This window comes from Anas acuta, chromosome 1, assembly GCF_963932015.1.
Source record: "Anas acuta chromosome 1, bAnaAcu1.1, whole genome shotgun sequence".
Lineage (NCBI taxonomy): Eukaryota > Metazoa > Chordata > Aves > Anseriformes > Anatidae > Anas > Anas acuta.
Genome location: NC_088979.1, coordinates 71,214,991 through 71,236,705, shown reverse-complemented (window position 1 = coordinate 71,236,705; position 21,715 = coordinate 71,214,991). Strand labels below are relative to the sequence as shown.

Below are 21,715 nucleotides of genomic sequence, written 5' to 3'. Positions count from 1 at the left end.
ACCAGTCTTTGGCTTACAATGGGAAAGTAAGAGCACAGCTAATAAATTTGGTTAGAGCGTTGACATCCCGAGGACAGTTAGAGGAGTACATTGACACTGGGAACCTTTGTCATTTTTAAAATAGAGTTAAAGCAGTCATCGACAAGATGAAAGAACATTCTTGGGTAGAGAGGCCAGGGTTCTTCTCCATGACCATTCCCCTTAAATAACAAGTCATTATTTTATAACAAGCCATGTAAGCCTATGCAGCAGTGGGAAACCACTGCATTCAGTGAAAGCAAGCAGCATCTCAGACTGGGACTGAAAACCAAACAAAACCCACTATTCAAATTTGGTTTTAAGATGTAGAACTAAAGATGTTTGGAGATCTCTCTGACCTTTGAATTCTTTTTTTAAATATGGGAACAACAGATGGTGTTGCTGAATGTTTAAAGTTGCATGAACAAACACATTTAGAGATGGACATGGCACAGATGAAGTCTTGAAACACTTGGGAAAGATTCAGAAGGCAGAACTGCCCAATAAATAAAGCAAGCACCCAACAAAAGCAAAGATTGGCTATGGCATGTTGGGAAAACAAAACAAAACAAAACAAAACAAAACAAAACCAACCAACCAACCAACAACAACAAAACGTTTTGTTTTAATGATAAAGGAAAGGAAACAAAGCTCATCCATTCTGCTTGAGAACAGGTATACTCACGATTGACTTTAACTTGGAGAGTTGTGTTAGAGACAGAAATGCCAACTTCTCTGGACTGCATGTAAAGGAAGTAATGCAATGCAACCAGCATGCCTGCTGTGACAGGGGATTCAAAATTTAAGGAGGTTTAAATCAATTGATTAAAAAGCTTGCTAGAAGAGAAATCCCACTTTCAATGAAAGCTTAAGAGATGTTCAGTTTAAGCTATCTGGATATTATTAGTACAACATGATGACTTTTCTAGGTATAGTTATATTTTTTGGAGCAGATAAATGTAGATAAAAGATCTGCAGGGATCATTATTTTAATCTAATGAAATGTACAGTGCTCCACTGCCCTCTTTTGCCACGTACCTGGAAGAGCAACAAACACAGCAACAGGTGCCCTTGCAGCAATGGGCACCTTTCTCTTCCGAGACACCAACGTTTTGAAAGGGCTGCAGATGTGTTACAGCTCACGAGTTGGCCTTTGGGAATCTTCTTACTACCAAAGGAAAAATACTGCAAATATTGCCTCTTCTTTTACATGACTGAGGACCTTAACCTCTGCAAATTTTCCTCTGAATTCTTCAATGATAATGAGAATTTAATCCCAGGTAGATTTGTTCAGAAGGTATTGCTAAACAAAATATCTAATAGGGATCCTGAAGAAGTGGAATAAAAAACCGTATCAGGACGTGCCCTCCACATGTATTCTGCTGGGAAGCAGCACAGCCTTTTTACCACTATTGCCACTGTCAGCTATTTTGCAAGGGAGAAAATCACCTTAGTTGTTAATTTGATATGTATCTTGCTTATCAGAAAAAAAAAAAAAAGTTTTCTGCTAGCCCTTCAAATCTTCCAATTAGTTAACAGGGCATACTTGAATAATTGTGTTTATAGTTATATTTTTGTTTTTCATTGTTGGCAATGCCCTCTAGCAGCTTTAAAGTGATTTTAGTTTTCCTACCATTTTGACACTTAAATTTATGTAGAAAAGAAATTGCCTTAGGCTTATGGTGGTGTCTTATTTTCTTGCCAAAAATTTTTTATTTTTTATTTTTTGCTTTTGCATGAGCACCACTGACAGTGAAAACACAGCTTTTGGAATTGTTAGGGCTCCTGCAAAGTCAGTAAATGATAATAATCTGTCACGAACACATTAATCCATCTTAAAGCAGAGCTACCTCCTGGGTAAACTTGGCTTTCTGTATTTTTATAGCTAGTACTTTTGGGTTTTGTTCTTCTATTTTACTGGGAAAATAGCTTTTTTATACATTAATTATTTCCACAAAGAATATAAATGGAAACACATAGAAATATACGATAGAAAAAGTTTATTCTTGGATGTTACATATATCTTCCTACACCATTTTATTGGAACTTATTAAACTGTCCATGCCAAGATCTAGGCTTACAACAGCTACTCCATATTCCCCTTTAGTGGGAAGAGAGAATAATCTGAGGATGTTTACCTTTTTTTTTTTTTTTTTTTTTTTTTGTCAAACAATTAATTTGTTGCCATTGAGAATATCCACTCTGATCTGTTCAACGGATATTTTTGCAAACTAGCGAATAACAGCCGTTGAGAGGTTGACACAAGAGTGTGCCCACTGAAGTGCCCTACATTAAAGTCTGGGAGCAGGACAGTTGGATGGGAGAACATAAGAGTGTTGGGGTGGCTGAAGAGCATTACACAGCATGAGACAGCTGTTCTGAGGAGGTGGCAGCGCCAGGGAGATGCAGGCTGGACCGTAAGAGCATACAGGAGCGTTAGGATGTGAGCAAATGAGGCTGCTCAGCCCCTTCCTCCTCTCTCTCAGGTCTTTTTGGCCTAACTCCACTGAATTTTCATTTTGTACATCAGCATGACTGCCTTCCTCCAGCTGCTGCTTTGGCAGGGGATGAGAGGGAACAGGGAGAGGACTGAGGAGCCAGGATTTGGGAGGACTCTGTGTAGAACAGAGGAGCTGTAGCTGAAGCCCAGCTGATGCCATGGCAGGGCTATGAACGGGCAGCCATCGTGACACAGCTGCCGAAGGATGTGTGAGGCCTGCCTCAGCCGTGGCAGCTTTGTGATACCAAATGTGCTGGGGTAACAAACATCAGAGGATCAGAGAACTCATAGCAAATAACCAAGGATATGTTTAACCTTTCCCCCCCCTGCTCCTAGATCCCAACTTGCGCAGCCTTTCTCAAAGCCTGTGAAAGGCTCAATTCAACCTCAAAGGCTTCTTCTTTTTTTTTTTTTCTTTTTTTTTTTTTTTCTTTTTTTTTTCTTGTTTGTTTTATAAAATACATTACTTCAAGCCAGGAGTCCAGCAGAAAGTTAAATTACTCTTTCAGTGTACTCAAAAATAATTTTCCCACTTTCAAGCAATTTTTATTATTTTTATGTTTGTTTATTTTTTGTTCTGAAGCTAGAAAGCAGGAAGACCTGGAGCACCACAACAGAGCACCAGCATCAAAACCCTGTAACAATAGGACTAAACTGCCACCCCAGGGGATAAATTGAATGTGTCCACAAAGTGTTGTGGTTTGGATCAAGAGTATGCTTTTGAAATGAAACTGCTGATTGTTGCCGCTTCCAGGACTTTTGTTTCTATCACAGAACTGTCTCAGAGAGCACGAGGGGGTCCTTTTTGGACATGATGCACAGTGGGCTGCAGTCCAGAAGCCCCCCTAATGTGCTCCAGACATCATTTACTAGTGATACTGGTCATACACAGCTGTCACAAAATTATGGCAGTCTTTCAGAACTCACAGATTTTCTCCAAAAACTTCAATTGTCAGTGCTTAAGGCTCTAACTAGCTTTGAATGGACTCAAAAATGTTGTTGAAGACTCAATTCCAACAAGTGATTTCCCCATGTTTAGTAGGGTTGTTTTTTGCTTTGTTTTGTTTTGTTTTTCTGCAAGAAGCAGTCATTGATGATTTTCAGAAAAGTCATCTTTAAGTTCTGTTTCATTTTGACATTTCAGCAGCTTGTATACCAGCAACTGAAACCCCCTCATCATGGATATTTTAGGAGATATTTGATGACTGTTCTATATCTAGTAACATCCTACATTTGATAACATATTTAACTCTAGAAATGTATATATAGCAGTAGCTGTAAAAATCAAATTTAATTAAGATCAGTATCAGAAAAGTATTAACATTTTAATATTTTGTGTTCTTATAATTTGGGAATTCATGTCTTCATAGATATAGATAATTCTTCAATTCTTTTCTGTATGAGCCTGTAGCTGTAATTTACAAAGCAGTTGGATATTTACCATCAACTCATATTAGCCCAAGATTTCGCTCTAATTCTTTTTCATTATATTATAGAATATTTTTCAATTATCAGATACTATACTTTAGTGATGAAATTTTTCACCAAGTGTGGCCAAGTATTAGAGGTGAGTAGGTATCTTTTGGATTACTGTTATTCCACCAAATTATTTTTTTACTGTTCTTAAAAATGCACAGTATTTTGCAGGTGCAGTCTGAAAAGATGCAGAGGGCAGTAGTCATGCATGTCCAAGTGAACTTTACAGGAAACTGATGCCAAACAATGTCAGGATAGTTTAGGCATTCCAGTGGATTGGGCAGTGAAAGAACAGTGATGGACAGGGAATTATAGAGAATTCAAATGTAATTTATATATGGTCTAGCAAAAAGAATGAGGAAGTGAGTTAAGCTAGCAATAACAGAACTGCATACCATTTTTTTAATCAAATTATCTAATTCTCTCTCTATATATATATTAAAAAAAAAAAAAGTAGAAAAAGACTTGCACATGATCATTAGGTACAAATAGTCAACATGTCTAAATCCTGATCTGATCCTCTAGAATTAATTTTGAAAATCTGTAATCAGTCAGGAAATACCTGAAGAGAAACATCTGCATAGATAGCTAAAGAGATGATAAAACTGCACAGACAAGAGAGATGTAAGGGAGAAAGTTTTCAGTTCTTAAAAAAATTGAAGGAAGGAACCTCACCTTTAGTAAGTCACCATTCATTCAGTAAGTCACACGTTTAGCTGTGCTTAAGTACAGACGTGAACGGTAGAAAGGGATGTATTTGAATACCTGGAGTATGAAAGAATGATGAGCAGCACACATATGAATTTACAAAGATAAAATCATGTCAGATAATGTGGTCACGTTTTTTGAAGACATCAAAAAAAATATATCAGTTCCTGAAGATTAAGTGTGTCTAGAGTGTAATAAAACATTTGATATTGTGTGTCAGAAAGCATTATGTTGAAAAGACTGAATTCAGCGAACACTTGTACCAACAAGCTCTGGTACAATTGACAAACAGCTTACTAGAGGACTGTGTGAAGAGGTGGCAGGTGTTAGGAATTAGATAGACACATATTCAGTGAGATACCTGAAGAGAAATTATGGGGCATATTTTATTTAACGTCTCACAGGTGCTTTGTTTTGATTACAGATTCCTTTAGACAGGAACATCCTTGGTCTTTCATCTTCTCTGTCTGTGGTAGACTGTTGTCTACACAGTGGTAATCATAATTGTTTAAAAAATATAGGATGTGTTTTGCAATTTCCTCTTTCCCCATTTGCAAGACTCATTTTGCAGGGATTAGTTTAGTTTCACCTCTAATAATGCTCAGGATTTTGTTCAGTTCTATTTTGAGTGGAAACAGGACAGGTCTCAATTCAGCGTCTAATTCAATTGCTTTGGGTCACCATCTAGAAAGGTCTGTTACCCTGCATCAGCCAAACAGGAAGCATGGAGATATTACTCTTAGGTTGATCAAGGTCAGATAAACAAGTCATAGTCATGATGAAGGCAGTTAAAACCTTCTCAGGTTGTACCTGGATGAAGTTTGGGCAGATGTGACACAGTACTGCATCACTGCAGTAACTCACAGGGCTGCATCCTGTGGAATGGTCTGAATTTGATATCAGAGGAAGGAGTTTACTCGTTATTGTTTGGAGAAATCTGTAAGTACTCAGCTTTTTATTCCTAGCTCCATTAGCAACGCTGATACGAAAATGTAGGCTATGTTTAAGTGTAAAGTTTGTCAACTCCTGAAATTCAAGCAGAATAGAAATAAACGTTTCCAGGCAATCAATATCTCAAGCTGGCATAGTAGGTTGGTCTCTGACAGAAGTGAAAACTATCCTCTAAACTATTCAGTGAAGCAGCGAGAAAGCCACATTGTTCACACTGTCTACTTCAGTTATCATCCTTTGGCACCAATGAAAAATGCAAAGACCAAAGATGCAACGCGTGAATTGTGACTGCATTGCATAGCAGATGTGCATCAGCGGTTGCTTGGTGATTAAGTGAAATGCAGAGGCAAGCATAATCAAGCGGCTGGTACCTTTCAGCAGGATGTGTCAATAACAGTATCTCCCTAGAGTCTGTAAGTGATAAGAGCACAAAACTAACTTGGGAAAAGAAAATGATAATGACCTAACAACACTGCGTGACTTGACAAACCAAAAAGATCCCCAGAGAGCCTACTCGTTCACAATACTTTAATATCAACCCCACAGAAGTCACAACCATGAACATTACTTGCTGATAAGATAATCGTGTAGCACAGAGAAAACTAAAGATCTCCAAGTACCAGCTTTTATAGACTGTGCTATGAAGAACCCAGAGCAGAAAGACAAAGGTACTAACAATAATAGTGCCTGCCATGAGGACTGTCACCAAGGCCTCCAGGACTCAGGCTTTCTAAATCAGTGTCCAGAGTCTGCTAAGGCTGGTTTTGAAGACACTGACAGGACCATGACAATGTTTTCACACCTGTAGATCTGGCTGTCATCAAGGTCTCTTGGCCAAGTATATTCTATCAGTCTTGTATGTGTAGGGAGAATAAAAACTGAGAAGGACCCAACAGCAGACACTAAAATATTAAATTCCTAGTCTAGCTATTTGGCCATAAAGTACAAGTATGCTAGACAAGTCATCTGCCTCGAAAAGTACAAAGAACAATGAGGGAGAGGAGGCTTCTCAGACTGTTTCCTTTTCAAGGATTACATTCAGCAACTGCAACGCCACTGCAAGTGTCTGTAGGGGGCAGTGGAAGAAGCATCCAATTGTATTGTCTGTAGCTCACGAAAGGTAAGCAGAAGACTGTCAAGAGCTGGGTATGGGTGTATGAGTATGACAGATTCTACCTTCCACATTCATTTCTGAAATAAAAAAAAAATCACACAGAGAAAGAATAATGATGCTTTACCATGGGAGGCACTAAGCAAGTCCACAGCTAAGTTCTCCCTGCCTGCTGTTCCTAAGGTCCTTGAACATAAAGGGAGCTGGCCTATTTTGTAACGTTGAAATAAAAATTATTACTAGTTTTATCGAACTGTCAGGGCTTGTGATTTCTGATTCTAACTGAGGATTCAGTAATGCTAAGAGTACAAATTTTCTTTTATTTAATATTTTTTCAAAAAAATAATAATTGTGTTTTCTGAAAAGGGAAAAATACAAAGTGATTTATTAAATAAATCAGAGAAAAACTGTGAATGCTTATGTAATTAACATAATAGAGGATAAAACAGAACAAACTAAATATACCCTCTGGTAAAAGACTTCAAGGGTAAGAGATGCATGTTTTCAAAACATCTTATCAATAGAAATCAATTTTCATGATGATACTATGTTTACTTCTTTCACAAATTTATTATTATTATTATTATTACTATTATTATTATTATTATTATTTTATGACATTCATTAAAATGGATGAAACCTATGTCAGGGGAGGTTCAGGCTAGATGTTAGGAAAAGGTTCTTCACCGAAAGAGTGGTCGGGCACTGAAACAGGGTCCTTGGGGAAGTGGTCATGGCACAGAACCTGACAGAGTTCAAGAAGAGTTTGGACAATGCATACATTGTATGTATGGCTTAACTCTTACGTTGCCTGTTGTGGAGTCAGGAGTTGTATTCTTTGCAGGTCCTGTCCCACTTGGGATTTCTATGATTCTACGAAAAATGCAATGATTTCCTTACTCTCCCATCTCCCTAGAGGAACTGAATGTCAAGTTTTGTTCTGAGATGCAAAAAGGTCCCATTGATGTTAGTTGAGAGCTTAGTATCTCCCCTTGGATGAGAGAATTTGGTCCTAAGAAGTGTCCAGTTAATGTCCAAAGAAAGATTCATTTCATAAAGGAGCTTTGAACTGCAGTGAATAACTTCAGTGATTTTTTTTAATTTTTATTGTTTTAACTGAGGCAGTATTTTGTTGTTTCTGAAGCCCAGTGTTTTGCAGAAGATGTAAAATTCATTACAAATCAACATGCCAATCAGAGAATTCTTGTTTTACAATATGTTTTCCTTTTTTTTTTTTTTTATCATAATGAAAGATGGTATTTTACCTGACATTTTAGGAACTGCTAATAATGTTTCACTCTAGGTCTTTTGTCATGCTGAATGCATGTGAGTGTTCCACGGTTCTTTTTAAAAACTTATTTGGCATGTTGCTGTCTCTGTGATGAGAGGAACCCTGGGGCTCTGCAGAGCATCCCTGGAGTTACTGGATCTCATGTGAAAATTTAGGTTCTGTCTTTTCCATTTTCTTTGGTTTGCCTGAAAGTTCTGAAAGCTGTAATAAGCAAATTACACCTTCAGAGCAATGCGAGAGACCTCTGCATCTCTGGATCATATTAAAAAAATAGATCTAGTGGGGAAAAAGAAGAGACAATGATATAAAAATATAATTGAAATGGCTTAAATGACTATCAATGTGCTGATGAAAATACATTCATTAGACAGTCTTCATTTAGAAGATAAATTGCTGTAGTTAGGTTGACAGTGATGACAACTGTCATAACTGCATTTGATTAGATTTTGTTGTTTTTAAAATCCTCAGCTTTTGCTTTCTTATGACATCTGATAACAGTAGCCTCCCAATACTTTTAGTAAAAGTGTGTGTCTAATGATCAGAATTGTACAAAACAGTGGCTTATTGGGCTGAAGGGTTCACAGACCCCAAAGCAGATATATTTTAAATGCTATGACTTTTAGGCTACGCATGCTATTTTGAGCCAGGTGCCTGCTACAATGTGCTGAAATAAGTCAGGCTTGTCCAAATCTAACATTCAGATGATGGTTTAGAGTGGACTCTTCCTATGTCAGACATCTAACTCACGTTTGAATTTTGGATGTCTAGTGAGGCCATCCTCAAGAAGGAGGCGCCCAGCCAACAGAGAGAAGCAGGTGCCTGTGAGAGCCTCCAGAGGGAGATGCTGCCCAGCAAACTAGGTGTCTTCTCCACGAGGAGCACCACCGCTCCCTGGAGGCATCCAAAGCACCTGTCTCCTCTCCTTGTGCAGGATGAGGTCCTGGCCTTGGGCAAATAGCTCTGCCAGACTCCCAAATCTGAGGCAGAAGCCAAGTGCCACTTTCACTTGTGACCCTGACGGCTTTGGGTTTGCAGTCCTGGTGCACTGGCATACATCTGTGGTTAGTTTTTCCATGCCATGCTCACGTTTTTGCTGCTTCAAACACTGTTTACAGGGAAGTTGACAATTTAATGAGGCACTTAGAATTAAAAAGGGTTCTGCTCTGCATTCAAGTGCTTACTTTTATAAAAAAAACATTTTTAGGTGGCACTTCCTTGAAGTAGCTGACTGTCTGGATTGACTCATAAGAAAGACTAGTTACTAGTGCATGGGCTATCTCTACAAACCACAGTGTAGGGTTTGAAAACTGTCCCCCTTTGGCCTGCTGAGGAGCACCTATTATTTGAGGTGTACTTGTTATTTTTTGGGATTGTGTGGTTGGGAACTTTTGCCATGGGACATGTGCCTGCTATTCTTTATCATTTCCTCAGGCACAGGCTGTGAACGAACATCCTGCTTGGAAGCAGGAATATCATTGCCTACTTGGCTGTTTGGCAAAATGCTGAAAATCCCACCATCAGCAGTCAGCTTTTCAACGTGAGCATGTCCTCGCTAACTGCATTCGCTCAGATAAGCTTGTTAAGCTATAGAGACTGACATTTGCTCCTGTAGAGAGCTGCCTTTATTTGGAAGAGTTATCAGATATTAGAATGATTCATCTGCCTCTTTGGGATAGCAGCTCAGTTGTACTTCAAGTCAAATCAAACACTTGCTGTTGGCATGAAAAACAGGGAAGGCAGGCAGAGTAAGAGGAAGGACACCTTATAATTAAAATCAAGCTCTATCTTATGCCTAACTTCATTATTACTACTGAAGAAAATAGCAGTTTTTACTTCCAAATATTTAGACACTGCAAGCAATATTCAGCCATAAAGCAACACAGATTTAGAATAAGCAAAAGCTAGTATTACAGTAGGAAGATTAGTCAAGTAATTTTAAATTTTCTTAATCTTAAATAGTAACATAATCTCTGAAGAAATTCAGTGTGTGCTTCAAAAAATTGTCACGGGCATAGTCGTGAAGTGGCAGCTGACCTGCAAGTGTGGTGTTGCCTAGCAATCCCTCACCATCAGACAAAGTGGAAAAGTGGGTTAGAGTGATTTACGCAGGAAAAGAGATAATGCTAATTTTCTCCAGAAGATTCCAGTTTCTGTGGTTATTAGGAAGGTTATTAACTCATAACCCTTCTTCTTTCTTTTTTTTTTTTTTTTAACAAGTTGAAGTTTTTAGCAAGTTGAAAAACATTTCGAAATGGCGATCATCATTTGGAAGAAAAGTCTGTGAGAATACAGGTGGATTTGCTTCCAAAACATTAACAAATAGTTGACAATAACTGATGAGTTTGGAGGGAAATAATAATAAATAATACCAAAATATTCTTTTTAACACTTCCCTGGAAGTTTTCATAGCCAGGTTGAGTCCTGGACCAGTTGCCAGAGCCCTAGTACTTCTTCTGAGTCTTTGCAGGAGCTGCTGCCAAGGAATGTAGGAGGAAGCCCACCTGGGCTCACCACAGGACCCAGGCCTACATTAATTCCCTGCCTGGGAATGTGTGAGGCAGAAGAAGCTCATACAGTGACTGGCTCAGGTCGTCGAGGAACGCTTCTATGAGTGCATTGCAGTAGAAAGGGAGCACCTTGGACATGTGGTGACAGAGGTTGGGAGTCTGATGGAGCTAAGAAACTTCTTTCTACTGCCTCATGTTTTGATGTGGCTCCATTTCCTCTCAATGCCTTAAAGCACTGATAGCCCCAGAGCTATTGCACTTCCAGAGTATAAGGGCTACAGGGGTGCCAAGCCTCTCTCTGTAAAACGTGTACTTTCCCTGTATTCCCTGTATTTCCCTATGGCACAGATGAAGCTCTCACTTCCAAAGATTTCTATATGAAGTCAAAGCTGCACTCTAATAAGCTGAACTTTCAACACCCCAGAAATACATCTACTGAGAGGTGCAGTGTATTTGCTGTCTGAAATGCATGAGCTGTTCTGTACAGACATTGAGAACCGAAGTGTAGCACTGGTTAGAGTAGGTGGAATATTCAGAAATAACAAGTATATTGTGTTATGGATTTCCATGGAAGATATTACTAAATGTAGTAGTTGCCTTTAGAAAATAAGCACAATAGGCTTTCCTTTGTTGGGTATTTTAGCACTTGGTCTAAGAGGGAGAATAATTTAATTCCTCTATCACTTAATCTGGCAACCTGACATTTCTACAGCCAATGACAAATGATTTTCCAAGCACACTTCTGAGTTTATTTAAACTGAGAGGTAGCTGTTATCTTTTTGAAATGTCAGAATACTTGTCTGAGGAATACATATACTCCTCTCCTTTGAATGGCATTAAGTATATGAGAGTGGGATACACAGGGTCAAATAAAAATCCCTTTGTGCAATAAACAATTCAGAGTCATAAATCTTCACTTTATCTAAGTATCCAAAAAGTTTTCAGCATGTTTTTGTCTGACCTTTTAACAAAGGCAGTGGTACTTCTGCTTGCCAGGCAACTGATTTTTGCTCATCTCTTGAGAGGTGAAAATGAAACAGCAGTGATTTCTTACCACTGCTTCAGAGAGCTATGGAGAGGAAAAAAAAATATTTAATCAGAATGCATAGCTTCAGGAAATTACCAACTGCTATTATGAAAATAACTGGAAATATTTCAGAATCCCCCACTGTTACAAATGGGACTGCTTGCCAGTGTACCATTTTGATGGTAATTTCAAGGGGAGACAAAGCCTGACAACATGTATCATGACAGAGAAATCAGAGCTGCATCCACTGAGAGCAATTGCAGGCAGGAAGCAGTGGGAGAGTTTCGCAGTTCCTTTCAGATAAGAAACATAAGCAAAACACAAATGTGGAAAATAAATTAAAATGCAGCCTAAAACTTCTCCTGTAAGTAAGTTATAGAAAAAAATCCCCCACAAAATGTACCTAAAACTTGCTGTGGACATGTGTTTTCCCTCTGTCATCACTGCAGCTTCCTGAGACTTTGACAATAAAAAGGAGAACCAAACACCGCTAATGATTTAGTAACACTGACTGAAGTGACTACATGTGTTTTATATACATTTGCCTTTTGTCCTTATTGAGACAAATTATGCTCAGCTGCCCAAACCACTGGTTTCAGGAGGAAGAACAGGCTTCTGTTTGACACCCAACTAAAAGGGGAAAAAAATGAAAATATGTGTAAGTAATAATAAAACATTTTAACATTTTAACCCAAAGTTCATACAAAGTCCTCTCATATTCCCACCTTCGTGCAGAGTTAACTTGGGCAGGGCACTGCACAGACTTCTCCTTCTCAGACAAACTGTGCAAAGCTGTGCATCAGCTGGCAGTAAGTCCTCCATGGCAGGCCAGGGAGGTCCTGACTATGCCTGCAAGGGCATCCCATCAGCTGGCACATGCCCTGGGTGCCCTCAGCACCCCGGTGCTAGGTGCTCAGTGCTTCCTTCTGTCCAGCCTGACAGCTGGGCAGGCTCATGGAGCCTGCACTGAAGGCTCTGGTGGCCTGCACTGCGGCGTGGTGGTCAAGATGGCAGCCATCACACAAGGGCGCCGTCTCCTTCCTTTACCCCATCCTGGAAAAGGGGCTGCCAGAGCCAGACTCGCTTTTGAACCCAACAGTGCAGACAAAGTCCAGCGTGTTCCCTAAAATGTTGTATTTTCACTTAACAAACTGTGCAGCCTTCACAGGCCCAGAGACCTTTACCAGAGAGGAACCGTGGAAGAGGAAGCCTGCACTCATTTCACTCTGTGTGTCAGGCTCCACCGAAATGAGGGTAACTGTGCGAACATGCGAACAGCCACCTGATAAAAGGCTCTGCCAGAGCCACGGCTTGGAGCAGGGATGCTCTCAGTACGTTCTTGTTCTTGGTTTTGGTTCCAGAAAATGTCTGTGTCTCATGACTGTAATAATACTCAATCATCATGCTATAATTAAGGGCTTTTCATGTAATCGTCTGTATAACTGATTACTTTGGGCTATACCCCGCTCATGCTGAGCTTGCTTGGCAGAATTCCCACTGACAGCAGTATGAGAAGGATCGGGCCTTCTCCGAGCAGTTTCCCAATACTGTCTGACAGTACCACGCTTTTGGGACTGTTCATGGTCAAGATGAATTATTAGACTCTTAATTCTTGGAATATTAAAATGGCACCATAAAAATAACATCCTCTTTCTCAGAAGCCAGAGTCATGTTCTGGTCGTTCTGGTCATTCTGCTGCTTCCTAAGAATACAGCACATAAACATGGTATGATAGGGTTTGAGAAAAAAAATTGTGTAAAAGGCTGAGAATCTTAGACTGTCAAGGCATGGAAAATAAGAAGGAAGATGAAAAAATTTTATAGTGTGGATGGTATAGCTACATTCACTTGCTTTTTCCTACTGTAAAAAATAACAACAATTTAAGCAATCAAACTCACCTAACAAAACTTAAAAACAAAATATATCCACAGATTTATTTGTTATTTTAAAAAATGGAAATCAACATTTTTGCCATTAACTCTGATGGAACCAGGATACGCAGATTTGTGGGATCTGAAAAGGCATTGCATGTTAATAGGGACAGCAAAAACATGCACACTGTGAACTTTATAAACTTCTGTTTGTAAAGGTTAAGAGCTTGTTTTTCAATGTATTGAATGTACATAATTCATTTTGACTTGAGCTGGAGGTCAGAGCATGCAGGAATTTGAGAGAACAGACCTTAATTTTCTCTCACAAGGGCAAAGCACCTCTGTCTTCGGATGGTCTTGTTTTCCATAATCTGGACTGCAGTAGCACTTAGGGGAGACGGTTCACTGAAAAGAAAGAGGAAAATTCCCACAGCCCCAGGCAAGCAGCCAGGCTGCTGAAATCCCCTCCTGGTCACCAGTGGCTGGGCACCTTGCCTTCTGTCCAGGGCAAGCTGCTGGGAAACGGCAGTTCATGCTGTTGGGAACATGCACATTGTTGCCTCACAGTATTTCTCTCTCCTTCCTGGGAAGTTTTTGATGCTGCTCACTGTCAGAACTGCATCAGCAGACTGTTTTGTGCTGAAGCTTGGGTTTTAGGTGAGTGAGGCATTCACAAGCGTGCTAGGGAGATGGGGTCACTTGCTGATGCAGCTGAGGTACCTCCTGCGAGTGCACCACAGGAGCCATCCTACCCAACACCCAGTTCCCAGAAATGCAGAAGCAGGTGAAGGGGTTGCAGATATGGGGCAGGGGTGCAGGAGTGCTTCTCTGCTTCCCAGGCTGAGCAGCACCTTTGCAGGCGGATGGCACAGATGCACCCTATGTTATCCGATGCAGCACTGTCACAGAGCTTGTGTATTTCCACAGCACCTTAACCACCTTTCTTATATACTATAATCTGCAACATGAGGGTCCCTCTGTAACTAGACACTGTACAAAAAAACTAAATACAGAAATAAGGTCTCTCTGTCACCACACTGCTAGAAATGAAAAAAGAAAGGCAGGAAGGAAGGCAGGAAGGCAGGAAGGAAATGAGAAGGAAAGACAAACCGCCTGATCAGGATATTGTCCAAGAGAAGATGTGATGAGAGGTGTCAAAACTTAGCTAGTAGCACAGCAGAAGGTGAGAAAGTTTGCTGCCAGCAAATAATTTTTTTTCAAAATGCAAACATTTCCAGAGGTGCTGAAAATCTCACCACGGCATCCATGTTCAACGTCCAAATATTCTGCTTTGTGAATTGAAGTGTTTAATTTTCCTGTTCCTTTCATGTTGACTTTGTAATCATATTAGAATACCAAATTAAATATTACAATATGTTCCTAGTAGATGCTGCAGATATTGATATATGTAGGACAGTGTTTTGACAATATCTATATTTAATACCTAAGAATGGCATTTTTTCAGAATTTTGCTCTGAGAGGAATTTGATTTTTTTAAAAAAATTCTGATTCAGCATGAAAACAAATGTTAAAATGTTAGCATTTCCCTGAACGTGGAAATTCTTACCAGCTGTAATTATAATTATCCTAAATAATTCAGTTTCTGAAGCCAAATAGAGCAATGGCAGCTATAATATGCAAGCCTACATATTGTAGTCTATTGATATTCACAGCTTATGCTTTCCATTTGTGCAATTTTCCTTTATTTTCTTCTTGTGTACGCCACTGATACAAGTCACATTTATTCTAAAATAGCTTTCAGTCATTTAAATCTTTTGCTCTATTGTTTTTAACACCAGACATCTCAGCGTAGATATCTTAGCAAAGTGTATTTAAAATGTCTCTAATTTTATAAGCTAACCCTTGCTTGATGTGTCCCCTTGTTGCTTAGGCTATGAGAAAAAAATAGACCACTGATATGCAAAGAAAAGCAGGTATGGAAACTTGTAATCTTTCCAGTAAACCATTCAAGTATGGGCTCAAATCTTTTTGTTGTTGCTGTTTGCTTGTTTTTGTAGAAAAGACTATTATTTATTCAATATTCCCTCTTTTGGTATGGGTGTGTATAGAGAGAATCACTAGTCACATTCCCAGGTAAGATCTGAGAGGATTTAAGGTGGAAACTCGGATATCTGGCACATTTTTGCGGTGCTGTAGCTGTGCTTTCCTGCTTGGCTGGAGCTGTGGAGGTGGATGGCGTCTTCTCGCTTCTGCCCTGCGGTGTTTAAGATTGTGCAGGGCAGTCGTGCTTCCAGTTACACCTGTGCAACCCCACTGGTATTTAATAGGGTTGTACAAGTGTAATTGAGGATATAATCTGGCCTGCAGTCATATGGAATCACATGATACTTTTTTTTTTTTTTCTTTTGCTGGAGTCACTTTTCCAGCAAAACCATGGCTTAACTACAGCAGGACCATAACACTTGAAGGGCTATCGTCAGTAAGCAAATCTGAGACTCAAAGGCGGTGTTGCAGACATTGCTGATGGAGCAGAAAAGACACCCTCTGCAGCATTTACATTTTAGATATGGCTTGTTTCTTTTCATTCTCATGAAGCTCGCCCCAGCCACAGGTAGGGTGGTCAGAGCACTGAGACAGTCCATGAGGATTTGGAAGGTGGAGGACCTGCTCCCAGATGCCTCAGGGAGGCCGCTGTATAGAAACGAGTTTGCCTTCTTGTTACAATAAATGTGGAAACCCATTTCTGTGCTTGAAGGTGATTTTGCCTGCTGTTTTGTTTCCCGTGTCATCTGTTATTATAAATCTGAAGGGGTGTTGAGTATTTCCAGGTCAGCCTTCACTTGAAGATTCGCTATCGCTCTGCCCTTTCTTTCCATTTTGCAGCCAGGCATCATATGCAAAGAGAACCAAAGCCTATGGAGATGTTTTTCGCAGTCTTGCTGGGCTTTGATTCTTGTCCTCAGCAAGTTACTGGGGAAGATCCTCAGCTTGAGCATTTTACAAACATTTCATAAAGATATTAACTGCTGCAAATCCACAGTGGCAGCAGGTCTGCATCCTGCCTGTAGCATCAGGACACGTGCTCACACAGACACTTGGCAGTCATGTCTGCGAATGGGACCACACAGCCTCCCGTCACCTTCCTTCACCTGCACTGCACCAGCCACAGAGGTGTTGCCCTGTGGTGACACAGAGAGTGACAGGTAAAGATGGGACTGTCTTTCAAGCTTTTCACTTCTTGTGCCACCTGGGTACACCCACGGAAGGAAAGGGACATATGATACCAGCTTTGCCCTCGTTGTGCTGCTTCCAGATGCAGGAAAGCCTGACAGTGGGTATCCATCCTTATTGCTGCTATCTTGATTGGAATTGGTGGGTGCTAAGGATGCAGGAGGCAGTAGTGGTGCCTTTCACAATATTAGGAGGTGAAGAAATATGCTGGAGGAACTGGCAGATTCTCAGAGGGGAAAAAAAAAAAGTTAGAAAAACGATCTCTGTCAAGAAGCCAATGTTTGTTTGCTGACTCTACTAATTAGTCCACAGGGGTCTTGTCACGTAATTTCCACTATCTTAACAGCTATATTTGTTTCCAGATGCACACTAGGGCTAAATTCTTGGATTTGAATATTTTCAATGAGTTTCTTCTGTCCATGAATAAAAAAGAGACTGACAAATAGGCAAAGCCTAAAATTTTGAGATCCAGTTGATGTTATAAAATTCACAGGGGAAGCTTTCCTCTGTTTCTCCGAGCACCAGCAAAGGTGGCAGGGCAAGCTGGCAGTCCCTCGAGGGGCACTGCAGCCCCCAGCCAGCTGCCCCAAGGGGTCCCTGCCAGGTGGGCTGGCCAGAATGCCTTATGCTGCGTGCAGGTGAAAGAAAGACGAACAAAAGCTTCAAAGAGAGTGCACTGGGGTAAGGAAATGGTAAAATGAATGGCTAGGTAGATGAGGTGCTATGCACTAATAGTCTGGATGGGTTTATGGTTAGCGGCTGCAGGCTACCGGGAAATGTATCTTCAGGGTAGTGAAATCTGTTCTCCTCTGCCTTGCAAGTTTGGAATAAACTTGAAGTCGGTGGTGCTCCACTGGTGCACAGCAAGCTTAATTGAAGGCAAAATGATTTCTATCTGCAGGCACGATGCTAATACTGAAAGAAGAGTAAAGTTCCCCTTTGTGCAAGAGGTCTGGATGCAGCAAAAAAATGCCTCTTGTTGAGTACTCAAAATGATGTGTGATGGGCCCTCTGTAAAGCAGTGAATGATTTCATTCAAAGGACGCAAAGCAACCGCGTGTAAAACCATCCAGTTGGTTGGGTTTTCTACTGGAAGCACTTCAGAATGTGTAAATGGAAACTGGTTAGTCTGGGAGTAAAAAATAAAACAAACAAACAAACTAAAGTGTATGTATTAAGTGGGACCGCCATTGAGCACAATGATCAGAAAAAAGGGTTGAGGTTCTTAAGGGAAAGTCCTTGAAACTATCGCAAAGAAAGCGAATGAGGTAGCAGATTGCAGTAGCACATAGAATATAAAATAAACTGGTGGCTTTAGGAGAGCAAAAAAATAACAGAGAGAACATATGATCCTTGGTATATGGCAAAATGTATTGCGCTAGGAAAAAGCCTGATGTACCTGCACACTGCACAGGTGAGTTCAGTTTCCCGTGCGATACACTCTGCAGGCTGTGTTACAGTGTGTGCAGCAAGTGTTTACTTTTAGAAAATTACGAGGACTTGTATTTTGTCTTTTTAGAAACCCACTGCAATAGCTAATGAGTGTACAGAGTGACTCAGCAAAACCCAGAGAGAAGCAATCACTGTGGTTCCCCCCCCAGCAGGAATAAATCATTGTAACTATAAATCAAACAAGTTATTACAGGGCTCAAACAGCTCCAAAAATTCCAAGTAGCAGCAGCAGATAATTAAAGAGGCAAGGTCTGGGTCGAGACCAAGCCTTCCATTTAAAATGTTTCAAGGACTCATTGCACAGCCTTTATTTTATTTCTTTTCTATTTTCTATTCCTCCTCCCTCTCTTGCTCCCTCTCTCAAGTGGCAAAAAATAGCAGTCTGAAAAATAGAAAGTGCAGGTAAAAACATGACTTACAAAGTGTCCTTAGCCGTGTGGGGGTATCATGGGCAAGGAGGGGATGCAGTCCCACCATGCATGGGTACAGAAGACTTTTTGGCTGGTGGGAGGGCAGGTGTTACCCAAGGCAGTCCTGCTCTGGTCTGTCGGATGTACTTGTCCCGCTTGCAGTACCTGGAGAGGTCTCACCCTGTCAAGAGGTGTGTTGGGACCAGAGCCTGCCCTGAGAGCCCAGAGGCAGCAGGCAGCCGTCCTCATCCATGTCTCCATGTGGCCGAGCAGTTACAAGCAGGGAAGAGAGTTGTGCGATTAGCTAGCTTTGTACAGGCATTGGCAAGAACATCACTTGGTTCCCTTAATGCTTTAATCTCTCCCTAGTTTACACTTGCAGTCTCGCAGGGTAAATACACAAGGTACTGTCTATACCAACACTTCGTTCTGTGCATCACTCTCGGTAACATTAATAGACACGCCACAGCACACTTTGAACAGGGGGTGTCTAAATAGAAGGCTGACAGATTGTGTTGTCTTGTGAACTCCCTCTGAAGAAATTGAAAAAATCTCTTACGCTAAACAGGAAATGAGTAAGACACAAAAAAGAAGTATACAAAATAATAACCGCTTTAAAGAGACTGGGATTTTTTTTCCAGCCTCATAATACAGAGATAAGGGGCCATGGAATCAGATTAGAAGGTGAAAAGTTAAAAAAAAACTTGAAATATTTTGTCACCAAATGTGTGTAGTTAGACCATGAAACCCAGACCACTAAAAAACTAGAAGAGACTTAATAAAACTCAAAAGTAATTCGAATAGTTATCTCGATACCAGCTCTAAAGAGACAGTTAATGGTGGCAGGAAAAAAAATGGACCTTGCATCTTCAGAACTTTAGTCTAACAATCTTTATTAATCATAGAATCACAGAATGGTTTGGTTTGGAAGGGACCTTAAAGACAATCCAGTTCCAACCCCCTTCTATAGGCAGGGACACCTCCCAGCAGACCAGGTTGCCCAAAGCCCCATCCAGCCTGGCCTTGAACACCTCCAGGGATGGGGCAGCCACAGCTTCTCTGGGCAACTTATGCCAGGGCCACATCACCCTCAGAGTAAAGAATTTCCTCCTTATATCTAATCGAAATCCACCCTGTTTCAGGTTAAAGCCATTCCTCCACGTCGTATCACTACACCCCCTGATAAAGAGTCCTTCTCCAGGGATTAAGTATCAATATAGTAAGTGAAGGTGAGAAAGAGGATGGAATTTACCATATAGAAGATTGTCTGGTGACAATACTTTAAACCTCCTTCTAAATAGCAGGTACTGGTCATTTTAACAGATATATACAAGCCTGTGCTGATCTTGCATCTCATGCAGTGTGGCTGCTCAGTGTTCAGTGTGTTCCCCAAGCTGCAGCACACACATTCGTCCACACAAATTTCTGAAGTTGCGTAAAATTTTCTTTTTTAACATCATGATTTAAATTAACCTTTTGTTTGGAGCAGAAACAGTTAATAACTACATAGAGGAGGAAAATAAGCCTGTATGTAGGAAAAGTAATTTCTTTGGGCCTGAATACAGGCAAATGTATGCCTTTGTGTGTAAATAAACTCTACTTTGATTAAGCAGGCAAGTGCTCTTTCTGTTTTTACTCTTCCTATTTAATCAACAATACCAGGAGAGAGAGAATCAGATCCCTGATTGCTATTGATGGCATACTGTAAACAGTTTGTGGAAAGACAATGCAGAACTAGGGCGTGATTGATATTGTGAGAAATGAAAAAGCAAGGAAAGACAGATGAAGAATTTAGTAAGGAGAAACCAGCTTTTACCTTGATTCCTCCTTGAGCAAAATACTTCAGCATAGTGCATGGGTGTTTGTGATCTTACTTCTTGGAAGCAAAAACCCAAGAAAAGACAGGCTGGCCACAAGCGAGCTGGGCACAAGATCCAACACGCCAGCTGCAGGAAACCCCCTAGTTTTGCAATCAGAAACCCAGCCAGTGAAATCATGAGCATCAAGCCACTCAGTTTGTATGTAATGTATATTTTTGCTTGCTTTCTTTTCTTTAATCTGAAACACTAGCAAAGGCTCCTGGGTTTGCACATCTGATATATTAAAACCTATTTGCTACGGCTTTCGATTTGAGTGTGCAGTTACCAGGAAAATTTGCTGTCCACCTCCAATTTTTGTGTAATAAATGCATGTTATAATCGATATAACTTTTTTTTTTTTTTTTTTTCAAAGTAGCAAACTGCTGTAATGTGATTGATATAGGTAAACATACACACTCTTTTCAGGACAGAAGTAACAGCATCAACTAACCCCTTCAAACACTTCCATGTTAAGTCCTGGATGTAGGAAACGCCACTCCCCTCCCACAAGTGTAATGACATTTCAGAATGATATTTTATCTGTCCATACACATAAACATGCATATACAGCTACAATTTAGGCATTTTTTAAATTATTATTACGAGAGGTTGGATAAACTCTCTATAGTTTAGTAATCTAGACCTTATATAATTCTGCTTTGAAGTGAAGTCCGGGAGAAGAACATCTTCCTGCTGGAATATTGGAATAAAATGTTCTGCAGCTTATCCTAAACTTATCAATTAACAGTCAAAATGACATGTAGTGGATCACTATATGATGTACTTTTGCAAGTTTTCAGGAAAAAAAGAAAAAAAAAAAAAGGCTCATTTTAAGAAGTAGCTTTAAAGATTGTAACTGTTCACTTGAATTATTGGTTGGTTTGGATTAAGGTCTTTTACTAGATGAAAAATAGTTGTTACAAAACAGGATTAAGTCTGAGTTTTAAAAGCTTCTTATGCATGTCAGCTACCTATGTCATTTTATAATATCACGCTGGTACTTAAAAGCATACTTTTACACACAAAAAAAAATCACAAACCCAGAAACTAAAAATATGCCTATCGTATATACAAGCAGTGATATCTGAGTCCTTTATGCTAGGCTTATCATCATTAAATACTGAATGTAAATGGCTGGTATTACCGAAACAGCAGCAGCAGATTAGGAAACACCACAAAACCTAGTGTAATAGGAAATCTTACAATGCCCCGTTTCTAACTGCGTGCCCCCTGGGGATCCCGGTGTTATCGATCCGGCTGGAGCTGCCTCAGCTCTCGGGCCGCCAGCGTAGTCAGCGACAACCACTTTGTTACTTATTTGTGAGTCTCTGGTGTCAGGTTT

General features: G+C 40.2%; 1 protein-coding gene and 1 long non-coding RNA gene across 2 annotated transcripts in view; one reads left to right on the top strand and one right to left on the bottom strand.

The window, feature by feature from the left end:
- DHRSX (dehydrogenase/reductase X-linked) overlaps window positions 1–21,715 on the top strand; it is a 212,019-nt gene that overhangs the window by 12,491 nt on the left and 177,813 nt on the right. The window lies entirely within an intron of this gene.
- Window positions 13,550–20,505, bottom strand: LOC137856520 (uncharacterized). The gene is made up of 3 exons (XR_011096536.1): window positions 20,331–20,505; window positions 18,524–18,769; window positions 13,550–17,781 (listed from the first exon to the last, which is right to left on the bottom strand). It is a non-coding gene; the product is annotated as an uncharacterized lncRNA (long non-coding RNA).